Raw genomic sequence first — 12,705 nt, 5'->3', positions numbered from 1 at the left:
AGTTTGCGCCTTTTGATCACTTTCACTCATTTCGCCCACCCCTCACCCCCCACCTCTGGCAACCACCAGTCTGTTCTCTGTATCTATGAGTTGTTTATCTTCCACAGTATTTGTCTTTCTCTGTGTGACCTTGAGGTCCAGCCGTGTTGTTGCAAATAGCAGGATTTCCTTGCTTGTTTTTTTATGGCTGAATAATATTCCCTTGTGTATTTATACCCCATTTTCTTTATCCATTCATCCATCGATGGACACTTAGGTTGCTTCCATGGCTTGGCTGTTGTAAATAATGCTGCAATGGACACGGGGGTATAGATATCTTTCTGAGTTAGTGTTTCTGTTTTCTTTGGATAAATGCCCAGAAGTGAAATTGCTGGATCATGTGGCAGTTCTATTTTTAATTTTTTGAGGAAACTCCATACTGTTTCCACAGTGGCTGCACCAATTTACATTCCCACCGACAGTACACAAGGGTTCCCTTTCTCCACATCCTCACCAACACCTGTTATTTCTTGTCTTTCTGATAATAGCCGTCCTAACAGGTGTGAGGTTATTTATGTTGTTTTTTACCATGCAGATATGTTTTTGAAATTTTTATGGGGTTGGAGAGAGCTTCTTAGCGTAACTTGGAGCATATCTTTTCTCCATTTAAGATCTTTTCAGGGTATCCTGTGGCATTTAGGACGAAATCCAAACTCCTTACCTCAGCTCCTGGCTCTGGTCCCTGCCCACCTGCCTGGCCTCGTCTCTCCAGGTTTCCCGTCATCGCTGTCACTTCCACTGAGCTTGGCTAGTTTCAGTCTATTTCCTCTTCCCCCTGGGCCTTTGCAAATGCTGATTCTTCTGTTTTGAAAGTTGCTCCTCCACATTCTTCACCTGGCTGGCTCTCATTCTCCTTTAGATCTGCTCTCTAACTACCTCAGAGAGGCCTTACCTGAATCCCCGCCCCGTCCCCTGGGCTTTGTTCAAAGCTGTGAGTTCTGGGCTGTGTCAGCACAGTGCTGGCATGCACAGGTGCTCAGTGGATGTTTGGGATGGGGAAGGATGACTCAGTGGGTATATTCTACTTGGTCCTGGCCTGCCCACCCAACGAATTCAGCACGCGCTTCAGGGTTCCGACTTATTCCCTTTAGGGTCCTGTCTCTGGCTCCCTGAATGTGCTCCCCCTCCCAGGCCGTGCTCCCCTCCCCAAAAGGACCTTTAAAACTCAGTGGGGAGAGGCACAGAGCTGGGGGCCACTAGGAAGAGGCAGGGGAGAATAAACATTGCCCAGAGGGACTGCTGACCTGCTGTCTCAGGCCCACACCACAGAAGTGGGGGTAGAGGGGTGACAAAGGAGAAGCCTGGGGCTGAAGGAGACAGGCGTGGGAAGTCACAGGTGGGAGCCCTCTTCATCCCTCCCAGCCCCCCTAGATTTGCTATTTTCCTCCCCACACTGTCCTTCACCTGAGGGCCCCATTGAGATTTGCTGCTCAACGCTCCACCCCCTTCACAGCTGTGGCTTGACCTGTGTGTCCCTGCCCCTAAGGACAGGCTTCCACCCGGACCTGTCTGGGCAAAACCTCTGGGCCGCACTGACTGGTGGCCGGGCGCCTGTGTGGCACCGCCTCTCCTTTCCCCACTCAGGACCCAGCGGTCCTGCCTTCATCCTGCTCTTTGTGCAGCACCCGAGCGTCCCTCCGTTCTCCTAGTCCCCAGTGATCTGTCCAGGAAACACTATCTGGAGCCAATCCCAGAGAAGTCAGGGGACCTTCCACTCCCAGTGGCAGTGGGAGTGAGGGAACTAGGGGTCAGGACCACGTGGGGAGGTGGCTCCTCTGTTCCCTCTTCATGGACTCTCTGGGCAGAGAACCTGGCCCCCAGCAGGGGCACTGAACCCAGGGCAGTGTGGGAAGGGTGCTTCAAAGCCCTATCCAGCACCTTCTCAGGCTTCAGAGGGTGCCTGGTTGACTTCTAGAAACAAGCCAAGCCCCTGGGAGGGGATAACTAGCAGTGCACTGTAGGCTGTGCCAGCCCAGCTTTTGTATTCAGAAAGACCTGGGTTCGAATCCTGGCCTTCCTGACTGTGTGGCCTTGAGCAAGTGAGTAAACCTGTGTGAATCTCGCTTTCCTTTTCTGGAAAATAGAGTAAATATTTAGTTCATCTGGCTGTATGAATGTGAAGTGCTTTGCACAGGCCTTGGTACCCAGTGAACTGGCAACAGGTGAATAGCTTTTCTCCTAAATGTATTACTGAAGAAGTGGTTCTCAGAGCACGGTCCCTGACCAGCAGCATCAGCATGCCCGGGGTCAGGGTGGGGGTGGGTGTGGGTGTTTGTGGGGGGTGATTGGTATAAATGCAAACTCGCAGACCCTGCCCTAGACTTACGGAATCAGAGACTCTGAGGGCGTGCCGGCAATGTTTTAACAAGCCCGCTGCTGTCTGAGAACCGTCACAGTGACTGCGAATACGGACTGCCAGAGTGTGAAGCCCAGGACACATCCGAATCGCCTGGGAGCTTGTGAAAAATACAGATTCCTGGCCACAAAGCCAGAGCTTGAGGGGGGCCTAGGAATTGCTATTTGAACCTGACACGAGTTTGGTGGGGGCCCCTGCACTAGAGGCTGCCCAGGGGGGAAGGTCACGGAAGGCACTTCAGGTCGTTGCAGGCTCCAGCGTTGGGTGGGGAGGGGATATAAATCTGGGGGAAGATGGAATTTGGACTTTACCCTGAAGTCACTGAGGAAGGGGAGGAGGGAGACCAACGAAGGGAGTGCACGGGGTCTGGACACCTGCCCAACGCCCCAGGCTGAAGAGGCGGGGCCTCTGGGAGGCGGAGTCTCTCCGGCCTCCGCCCTCGGTCTAGTCTGACCTCCCTCCTGGTCCGGTGGGCGCGGGTCGGGAGGGGCCGGGGGCACAGAGCACCAGGCGCTGCCTGGGACCTGTGGGGCCATTGGGGCGGCCGCCGAGCTAGGGGACCGGACGGCCCGTCACCTCGCGCGCCTGAGCTCCAGGTGGCGCTGCGGTGCGCGGACAGCGCTCCGGCCGCGCCTCCCTTGGCCTGTGGGCTGGGAGCTGGCGGCGGCCCTGCCCGGGCGGCGGCGGGGGCGCTGGAGGGCCTGGTGGCGGTGTCCGCGAACAGGGAGGCGTCCCTGTGCGACCCCCGAGCCCCCGGCCGCGGGGCCTGCCCCTCCTGCCCGCAGCCCCAACAGCACTAGCCCTCAAATGCTCAGCACGGTTCATCTGACCGTGGTGACATGGGCCGTTGGTGACACTGGTTCCACGGGACAGTTAATTTCTACTTAAAACGACCTCTCAAGAAGCCGGTGAAACCCCGTCTCCTGCCCGGGAACAGCCGGCCTCTCTCTGTGTGTTGTCACTGTCTGTCTCTTTCCCTCTCTGTGTGTTGTCACTGTTCTTGTTGCACCATCCGGGGCACTTGTTTCATGACAAGCCGAGCTTTGCATCGATCATCTCATTTAATCCTAAGGGCAGACCATCCCTGAGCCCTCCCCCCTCATTTTCCAAATCAGTAAATTGTGCCTTAGGGGGGTTCAGTCACTCCCCCAAGTTCCCACTGTTAGTGATATTAGAGTGGACACAGGTCTGCTCAGCCTGGGGCTCTTGTCACTGACCACTGCTTTCCCCATTTCCTTCACTGGACCCGTGGGTCCTTCCTCCTCCTTTCCCTTTTGGACCCCCCCATCCCTCAGGGCCACCCCTTTCCTCCTTCTTTCCCTTTTGGACCCCCTCATCCCTCAGGGCCACCCCTTACCATTGCGCAGGTTGTACACTGCACAACTCTGTAGTCAACATAGAAGTATTGAACCATTAGGGCACTTTTCCATCAGATGGAAGTAAAGGGCTTTGAGGAAGGGGCACATTTTTCTAATTTATGCAAAGTAGCCTTCTGGGCTGCCCCATTGTCCCTGTAGCCACCCCCCACGTTTCTGCCGCCTCTCCCTGGCAGGTGCATCTGGCTTCCTGATTTCATACTGCAATTGGCTTCCTACAGGACCAAGGGTGTCTTCATAGAGCCTGGCCCAGGGACTCTAATTTCCTCTGGTGGAGTGATAGTGCCCTGTGACACTGTGTGACACTGTTCCTCAGTGGGACCTGTACTTATTAACAAGCACATGCTTACCTGTGTGTGTGTGTGTGTGTGTCGGGGGTCACCTTGGCTGCCAGGCCATAACCACCCCTTCTCTGTCCCCTTGCAGGTGACTGTGTCTTGTAAGATGAGACTTTCCCAGCAGGATTCCTGGGTGCACAGGCCAGGTGGATGAGCCCAGTGAGCAGACCACAAAGGAGACACCTCCTGGCCTGAGGCATGTTGATCCTCCCAGCTGATAACTTCAAAGGCTGGGGTGGGGGTGGGGGGGAATCAGGAGAGGATGCTGGTCTCTGGAGCGCCAGGCTCACTGCAAGGATGGTTCTCACCAAGTGGGGCAGAGATGATGCTGGGAGTGGGGTGGTGGAAGCTGGCCTGGAGTCTGGAGAGGAGGTGGAGGAGGATACGGAGGACCAGTGTCCTGGAAGTGGAAGAGGGGAGGGACACCTAGGCTGCAGTAGGGGAGGGGGAACACCCTGGGCTAGGACCCCAGGCCTGAGGGTGGAGAAGGGAGAGGAGAACTTGATCCTATTGGGAACCCTGGTCTTGGTGTCCAATGTCCTGGCTGATCTCCCTGCCATGGCGGGGCCTTCCGGGAATGGTGGGACTCCCACAGCTTCCCCTATTCCTCCATTTGAGCCTGTACCCTATCTTACCTCAGTTCCTCATTCATTGGATGACTCCCAAAGCACGGAGCTTGCTCCTGGCAGGGGATCTGACCTGTTCCACCCCTCCAGCTCTCACTGCACCCACTTTATGCTTCTAGGGTTTTCTCTACTGCCAAGAAGCAGCTGATCGCCAGCATCCTTGACCTCAGACCTGCCACTTTTTAAGCTCCATCAGATCTGCTGCTTCCTGTGGTGACTGGTGGGCCTGGCTGTTGTGGGCATGCTGTCTCTACTCAGTCATCCTGAGCTGCTGCTGGCTGGGAGAGAGGTTGCTGGGGGGTAGATGGGGAGGCTGCCTTAGCCAATGGGGAGGGGCGATGCTGGAGTCCTGGGGAGAAGTGGCAGTCATGGACAGGAAGGAAGAAGGGGCTGGCGGCAGGAGATGCCAAGGGGAGGGGACCAATCACCAACCAGCCGCTGGCTGGCGGCAAAGGCCTGAAGTGTGCGTGTGTGTGTGTGTGTGTGTGTGTGTGTGTATGTGTGTGGTGTTGGGGGAGGCAATATACTGTCTGGAACAGAAGTTGTTCAGAGGTCTAGTATAGCCTCCCCGCCCATTTTACAGATGAGGAGACTGAGGCCCAAAGAGGAGAGAGATATTGTTGTTGGGAAGGAACCCTCTGACTTCTGGCCCTCCAAGTGACCTTGACTTCCTCCTACCCCTCTCTCTGTCTCCAGGCGCGGACTGTGGACCCGGGACTGCAGATGCTGTCTCTGCGCACACAGGCACTTCTGTGGCCGCAGCACACTGGTGTGGAAGGCCTTTTTCTCCACCAGCTTCACTTCCTGCTGGGCTCCCCAGTCACCACCGGCAGCTCCCTCTCTCCTTCAAGCCCAGAACCAACCCAGCCTCAAGCCTTTGTTGCCAGAGTAACAAGCCTTCCCTGGGCCTGGGATGCTGATGGAAATGTACTGGGCATTTGGGGGGTTTCCCAGGTTGAAGAACTGACACTGTGGGGGGTGGGGAGTAATTTGTGGGGAGGGAGCTGGGCCCTGATTCCTAGGGCTCTGCTATCAGCCCAGGTTTCTGCTTCCCAAAACTCTGTGTCTGAGGCCTCAGGTTCTTGAGCATGCTTCCTGGTTGCCGTGGCAACCCAACACTTGCAGAACATGATTGGAGACCAGCTTTGTGACCATCCCCTTGACCTTGAGATGTCGAAGGCCACCGGATGGGCCTGGCTGGACATAGACCCTCCCCATCAGCTTCTCCACACCGCAGGGCCTCCCTCTGGCCGCCCCTCCCCATGTGTGGACATGGCTCCCCCTTCCCTTTCCCCACACAGAGGGACCCCCATTTAGTCATTCCTCTATAATCCCAACACCACGCTTCCCTCCCCAGTACCTCCAACACACCACCTGTCTCCCACCTCCCACCCTTTCTCCTCCTACCTCTGCCTGTTTCCCTTGGCAACTCTCTGGAGCCTCCTGGAGACGCCTCAGGACAAGATGGTCCTTCCTGACCAAATCCTTCCCACCACGGGGCCTCCAGTCCCAGCTCCCCAAGGATGGGCATGCAGCCAAGGTGAAGGTGTCGGTGAGATCAGGGGGACAAGGGGCAGCCCGCACCTTCTCCCAGCTGTGTTAGTTTTCTGTGGCTGCTGTAACAAGTTGCCACGGACTCGGTAGCTGAAACAACAGAAATTCATTCTCTCACAGTTCAGGAGGCCAGAAGTCTGCAATCAGTTTCGCTGAGCTGAAATCAAGGTGTGGGCAGAGCCGTGCTCCCTCCAGGGCCTCTAGAGGAGGATCCATCTCCTGCCTCCTCCAGCGTCTGCTGGCTGCAGCGCTCCAATGTCTGCCTTTGTCACATCGCCACCTCTTCTGGATCATCTCCTGCTGCCTCCCTCTCATACAGACACCTGGGATTAGACCTGATATCTTTGGGAAGCTGTTATCAAGTCGACCACAACAGCCTTCCCCCAAATACACACACAGTTGTGACTGCTTAGTGCGTGAGTTGTGGGAATCGGCCAGGAAAGGATTTGAAGAGGAGTCATCATTATCCCGGGACCAGCTAAGCCAAACTCTCCGGAGCCTCCAGGCAGGCCCACCTGGGCATGGGGATGTGGAGCAGGAAAGAGTGGAGGGGACAACTGTATTTCTCCCCAAGTTGTGCATCCCATAGTCCTTACCCAAAGGCCTCTCTGATGCCACCTGCCCTGCTCTCAGATTGGGAAGCACTAGGGAGTTTGGGTAAGAGCCTGGGGGTAGGCTGAGACAAACCTGGGGGTGGACTGAGGCATCTCCACCTACCAGCTGTGGTTCTCACAGTGTGGACTATGGGCCGGCAGCATTGGCATCACTTGGGAGTTTATGAGAAATGCAATTTCTCGGGCCCCACTCCAGACCTACTGAATCACAAACTCTGTGGCGGAGCCCAGCATTCTGTGTTTACTGAGCCCTCCGGGAGATTCCGACGCACCCTGGAGTTTGAGAAGCACTATTTTAGACTTTTCATTAAGAAATGTGGATGGGGTGTCCCACACAGCAGAACCCGAAGGACCTCCAACTAGAATATACAACTATGTACCAGGGGCTTTGGAGAGAAGAAGAAAAAGATTGGCAGCAGATGTTAGTCCAGGGCCAATCTTAAAAAGAAATAAAACAAAATGTGGATGCCAGGACCTACAGCAAACACACGGCAAGTGGTGGGATTAAACGAAGTTATGTCCACAGAGGATTTACTGCAGTGCCTGGATCTTCAGAGCAGGTGCTCAGTTGAGATTTGTGGGATGAATGAAGGAGCTTTAAAATGAGTAATGGGATGCAAGTGATGTGGTTTTCATTCACCCAACAAACATTTACTGGGAGCTAGGTCCTGCCTGGGGTGCTTTGAAAGGTGATTCACTGAAGTCCCCAACCTTGCCAGCTCACAGTGAGAGGGGTAAACTGATGGTCACACTGCTGGGTAAGAAGGACCCCAGCTAAGGGATGTCTAGGTGGGCTGAGGGAGCCTGAAGATGGAAGGAAGGAAACCATCACTGCTTTAGGGGCTGTCACACATGCGTTATCTTTCCGATCTGTGAAAAGAGCACTAGAGCAGAGTCCTATTTCCTATATCTACTTGCTGTGTGACTTTGAGCAAATCACTTGGCCTCTCTGTTTGCAGGTGTATTACCTCATCTGCAAAAGGGGAGTCATAATGCAGCACAGGGTTTTGTTTGAAGCAGCTAGCATAACGCCTAGCATCAGTAGGTTCTGAAAGCTGGTAAATATCTTCTTGGAATCCTCCCAACAATCCTGTGATGTAGGTGCTCCCTTCATTTTTTATGCCTAGAAGGAAAGAAATGTGCTAGAAACCTAGGCCAAGATTAGTTATTGCAATGTGGCCCAAACTTTAACATTGAGCTCCGTGGCAGCCAGGATAAGAATGAAATTTGACTCTTACCATGAGAGTTGCTTAATTTACATAACAAAAGAAGGCACCCCAGCTCCTTGGGGGACCCTCAGCAGGACTACCCTCAGCCTGGCCTTCGCCACCTGCCCTCCCTCCCTCTCCCAGCTGGTGGGGTGGCTGGCTTGGGGGAAGCAGAGTTGCTTCAGCTGAAGGTGCAGCCGGGTGACACTCCTGCTCAGATTCAAGGGGAGGGCACAGAGATGCCACCTCTCAATGGAAGGAGTGTCAAAGAATTTTCGGCCATTGTTTTAAATCCCCACATCAATCAAATCTCAAATTGTCAGATACAGGGACAGCATTTTCAACCTGAAAAGAGAACTTTTCTCTTGTATTTGAACATTTATTTTTTCCTTCAGTGGTGGACCCTGTGCTGGGCTTTGGGGAAGATGGTCCCCCTTGCCTGAGCATAAATAGCAGGGGGTGTGGGGAGAAGAAGGGTGGAGGGCCACACAGAGGCAGGTGCCCTGGGCTTTGGCCCTGGCTCTCTATCTACCAGCTGGTGACCCTGGGTCAGCTTCCTCATAAGCTCTAAGGTCCCTCTGTGTTGAGCAGCCAGGTTCTAGGAGAGGGTTCAGTCTGTGCCTGGGCACCTCTTGGGGGCAGCTGCGGGGAGGTGGGGACAGTGACACAGGCTGTGATAAAGGGATGGGTTTGGGGGCTGGTTCAGGCCTTGGATAAGGGAGGGTGGTGGTCTGTGGAGGCTGGGACCCCCTTCCCAATGGTTTTGGGGGAAAAGAATCCTGTTGCCCCACCCGAGCGTCCCATAGCCTCAGCAGCAGTGGACACCAGTGGGCTCGGGCCAGGTTTCCTTCTCTGCCATCTTGGACCCTCTTGCAGCCTCAGGACCAAGGCAGAACCTCAGAGCTTCTGGTTCCCTCTTAGGCCTCTTCTCTTTTACCGCTGACCCTGGTTCCTCTTCGAGCTTCTACACAGCTGCCCAAGCTGAGGTTACTACTGGGGACCATGGCCCCAGCCTCCTGGTCCCTTCATGATGTCCCAAGCCCCCGATACCTTGTCTCTGCCCCATGACCCCCATCTCTCCTCTTTGCCTAGAGCACTTCTCACCTCCAGCTGGCACCTTTCTCTGTATGCCATCCCTCCCAGCAGCTGTAGCCTTACCCTCCTCTCCTTCGCCCGCCCCCACCCTGTCTTTTCCTGTTGGGTGGCGTTTGGCAGATGGTCCTGGGGCTGCTGCAGAGAGTGGAGTGCAAGGCACTCTGATCCTTCTCTTGTACCAGCCACCCTCGGGCTGTGGGAAGACCTCACACCAGCATCTGTGTGTCTGATCTAGAGGTTTCTGTGGAATCATCCTTCAGCCCTAATACCCCCAACATCTCCTGTGGTCCATCCTCATTGAGTGCTCCCATCCCATTTTTTTGAGGTCCTGATTCTCTGCCAGGCAGAGATCTGTCAGGACCTGCATCCCAGCAGCTTTCCCCATGTCCTTCTGCTTAGTTAAATTCCACCTACCTGTGGCCCCATCTTCCTGGAATATGGCTGCATCTTTCATGGCTCTAACCCCACCCACCCTGCTAATGGCCTTCATTCCCTTTCTTAACTCTGGTGGTTTTTGACCTGACTCTCCCCAGGCTCTTATTTATTTATTTTTTCTTGAGGAAGATTAGCCCTGAGCTAACATCTGCTGCCAATCTCCTCTTTTTGCTGAGGAAGACTGGCCCTGAGCTAACATCCGTGCCCATCTTCCTCTACTTTATATGTGGGACGTCTACCACAGCATGGCTTGCCAAGCGGTGCCATGTCTGCACCCGGGATCCGAACCGGCAAACCCTGGCCGGCGAAGCGGAACGTGCGAACTTAACCACTGCGCCACCGGGCTGGCCCCTCCCCAGGCTCTTTTAGGCCCCAACCAACTGGCATCAACCTTCTATTCCCTATGCTCACGTTAAGGACATCCCTTCCCCAGCAAGCTCAGGCCCTCAGTCCAATCCTCTCCCCTTTTCTGAGCCCAGCTCCAATGAATTCTCTGAACCCCCAATCCTGAAAATCTGTTTCTGTTTTCCTAGCTTCATCCAATTTCCCCTTCTTCATTCTTCTCTAACCCACCCAGGCTGTGGACAACTTCTTCCGAATGAGACCCTGTTCCCTACCCTCAACTCTCCTTCATCTCAGAAGCCGGCTTCATCCTACATCCCTGGACACTCATACATGAGGGGTCTCATCCTGGCCCTCCTGTTCCTTTTCCTGCTGCTGGACGGGCCAGGCCAAGGGACTCGGAGGCAGTGTGTTGGCCTGCAGCCTGATCCGTGCTCTCCTTTCTGGATCTTGGTGTGTTCCTTCTGGGTCGGGAGAAAGGAGTGGTGGGCTCAGGCTGAAACACATCAGACCTGATATTTTGCTGGGAGGTCTACCCTGCCTGCCCCTGAGATTAGGTAGGATGGGAAAGTGGGGATGGGAGCCTGGATGTGTGTGTGGCTGGGGGGTGGGCCATAGCCCCTGAAGTACAAGATTGGCCACGCTCATCTTCCAGCACTCCCTGTGTGAGAGGGACACAGTGTGGAAGTGTCTCTGGGTTGGCCCCCAACCAGAGGCAGTTTGGGAGTGGGAGACGGGAAGTGAGGGGTCCTCGCAGGTGGGGTTTGCAGAGGGTGGTGGCTGAGGGTTGCCATCTCGTCTCTTTGACTTGTCTTGGCTCTATTGGAGGGCGCCTTCCTGGATGGAGCCTTTGCTCTTCCCCTGCCCCTTATGCCCCGGCAGGTCTTCCCAGCTGCCCTCTGCAGCAGTCCCAGCCACACTGTGGGTCACTACATTGGAGGCGTCCCACTGCTACTCAATGGCATGGTCCCTTGAAGGACCTCTGACCCTGTCCTGTCTCCTGTCCCACCTGTCACACCCATAGCGTCTGGCCCAGCAGCAGCTCGAGATGACATTGAATGACCCTTTCAGCATTCAGACTCACCTTCCCCAAACCAGGCTCCGGGTCTGGGATTGCCCCCCACACGACTAAAGGGAACATCACTACCTGGTGAGGTCTGACCCATGAAGACAGAACCTGAGAGCCTACAGCGTGACCTCTTCCTAGGGGCCTTCTCTGTGCCTCTTTCCCTCTTCCTTCAGCATTCCTGCTTCTCTCCTCTCCCCATCCTTCCCTGGATGGGAGATGATGCAGAGGTGGGGCCTCCCCAGTCTGGAGAGTGGAGGCAGGGCCCCCTCGCTTGGCAGTCTCAGGCAATGAGATCAGTTCAGCTTTTCGGTGTCTCCCCTCTTTTGCTTATGCGGGGTCCATTCCTGGACCATATTTACAATTCCTTCCCTAGCTGCCTCCTCCTGAGTCCCCTCTTCCAACTTCTCACTGCGCCCAGTCAGGGCTCGGTTTGGTGTGGCCTGTGACTGGAGTCCATTGTTGCAGAAGAGGGTGCAGCTCTAGAACGTGCTTCTATGAGGAGACTCTAAAGTTAAGGCTAGAGAAAGAGTCTTCATCACTTATCAATACCTTCTTAAAGGAGGTATTTTTTTTTTTTTTTTAATAGAGGAAAAGCAATTCCAGGCCTCTCAGCCTGGTTCAGCCAAAAAATTCCTAGGAAGAGTGGGGGCGGGACTGGGACCCCTGATGCCCTCACTTTCACCCACGCATCCTCACTTTCACCTTGTTTCTTTAAAGTCACTCAGTGACCTTCCTACTTCCTGGAGGCTCACAGCATAGCTGGCAAACAGAAGGGCTTGTTTGTGTCTCTGTATCTGGGCCTGGGAAGGGGTAGTGGCTAGCTTTTAAGGTTGGGGAGCTGAGCATACTAAATGCATGGCTGGGGCCTTTATATCCATCTGCACAGCCAAGGCCTGGGGAGCGATTTCAAGTTTCAGCTCCTACACTTCCTGTGTGCCAAAGCTACCTCAGCCTCCTTTTCAAAAAAAAAGCACAACAAAATTTATCATGGAAATGTTCAAAATATATAAAAATAGAGAAAATATAATAAACCCCCATGTACCCATCACCCAGCTTTGACAACCATTCACATTTGACTGATCTTGTTTTCTTTATATACCCACCCCCATGCTCTGCCCCTCTTCCCAACCCCAACATTACTTTCATTAAAATTTTTATTGAGATCGTTGTTGATTCACATGCAGTTGTGAGAAATAATACAGTTTCTTTGCACACTTTCCCCAGTTCTCCCCAATGGTAACTGCTGAAATCGGCAAACAGCCCTTGATGATTAAGTATTTAGGTACTAAAGTTTTTTCCTTTTTGCAATTACTGATGATAACTTTCAGCTGTTTAACCCGCCCATTGTTAACTGTGCTGCTCAGGTAGTATACTATCTGACGCCCACTAGGCTCCTATAGAAAACGTCTCCCTGGAGCCTGGGTCCCCATGGGAATGGGTGTGTGAGCTGTTTTTCAGGAATTAGAACTCCTTGCCCACTTCAGGCCAGTTGAGACTACCCGCTCATCAACTGGGCCCGTGCAGATGTCCAATAGGCAACCTTTTGACATCAAGAGGCTTAAACTTCACCCTCACATCATGCTCACGCCGCCATTTTGTGAACATGGGTCCTATGAGGAGGCATGCAGTCTGACTACGCCTGCGCAGATCATC

The 12,705-nt window shown here is 54.1% G+C and overlaps 1 long non-coding RNA gene across 2 annotated transcripts; it reads left to right on the top strand.

The window, feature by feature from the left end:
- The first annotated feature begins 1,643 nt into the window (after positions 1 to 1,643).
- On the top strand, positions 1,644 to 7,509 carry LOC111776192 (uncharacterized). Of its 2 annotated transcripts, none has more exons than XR_011424272.1 (6): positions 1,644 to 2,078; positions 4,198 to 4,305; positions 4,855 to 5,024; positions 5,432 to 5,662; positions 6,093 to 6,287; positions 6,410 to 7,509. It is a non-coding gene; the product is annotated as an uncharacterized lncRNA (long non-coding RNA). The 2 variants fall into 2 exon arrangements; XR_011424273.1 differs by lacking the exon at positions 1,644 to 2,078 and adding an exon at positions 3,021 to 3,345.
- The last annotated feature ends 5,196 nt before the right edge of the window (positions 7,510 to 12,705 follow it).

The sequence above is a fragment of the Equus caballus genome, chromosome 13 (genome assembly GCF_041296265.1).
Source record: "Equus caballus isolate H_3958 breed thoroughbred chromosome 13, TB-T2T, whole genome shotgun sequence".
In the NCBI taxonomy this organism is placed as follows: domain Eukaryota; kingdom Metazoa; phylum Chordata; class Mammalia; order Perissodactyla; family Equidae; genus Equus; species Equus caballus.
This window is presented reverse-complemented; position numbering and strand designations above follow the sequence as displayed.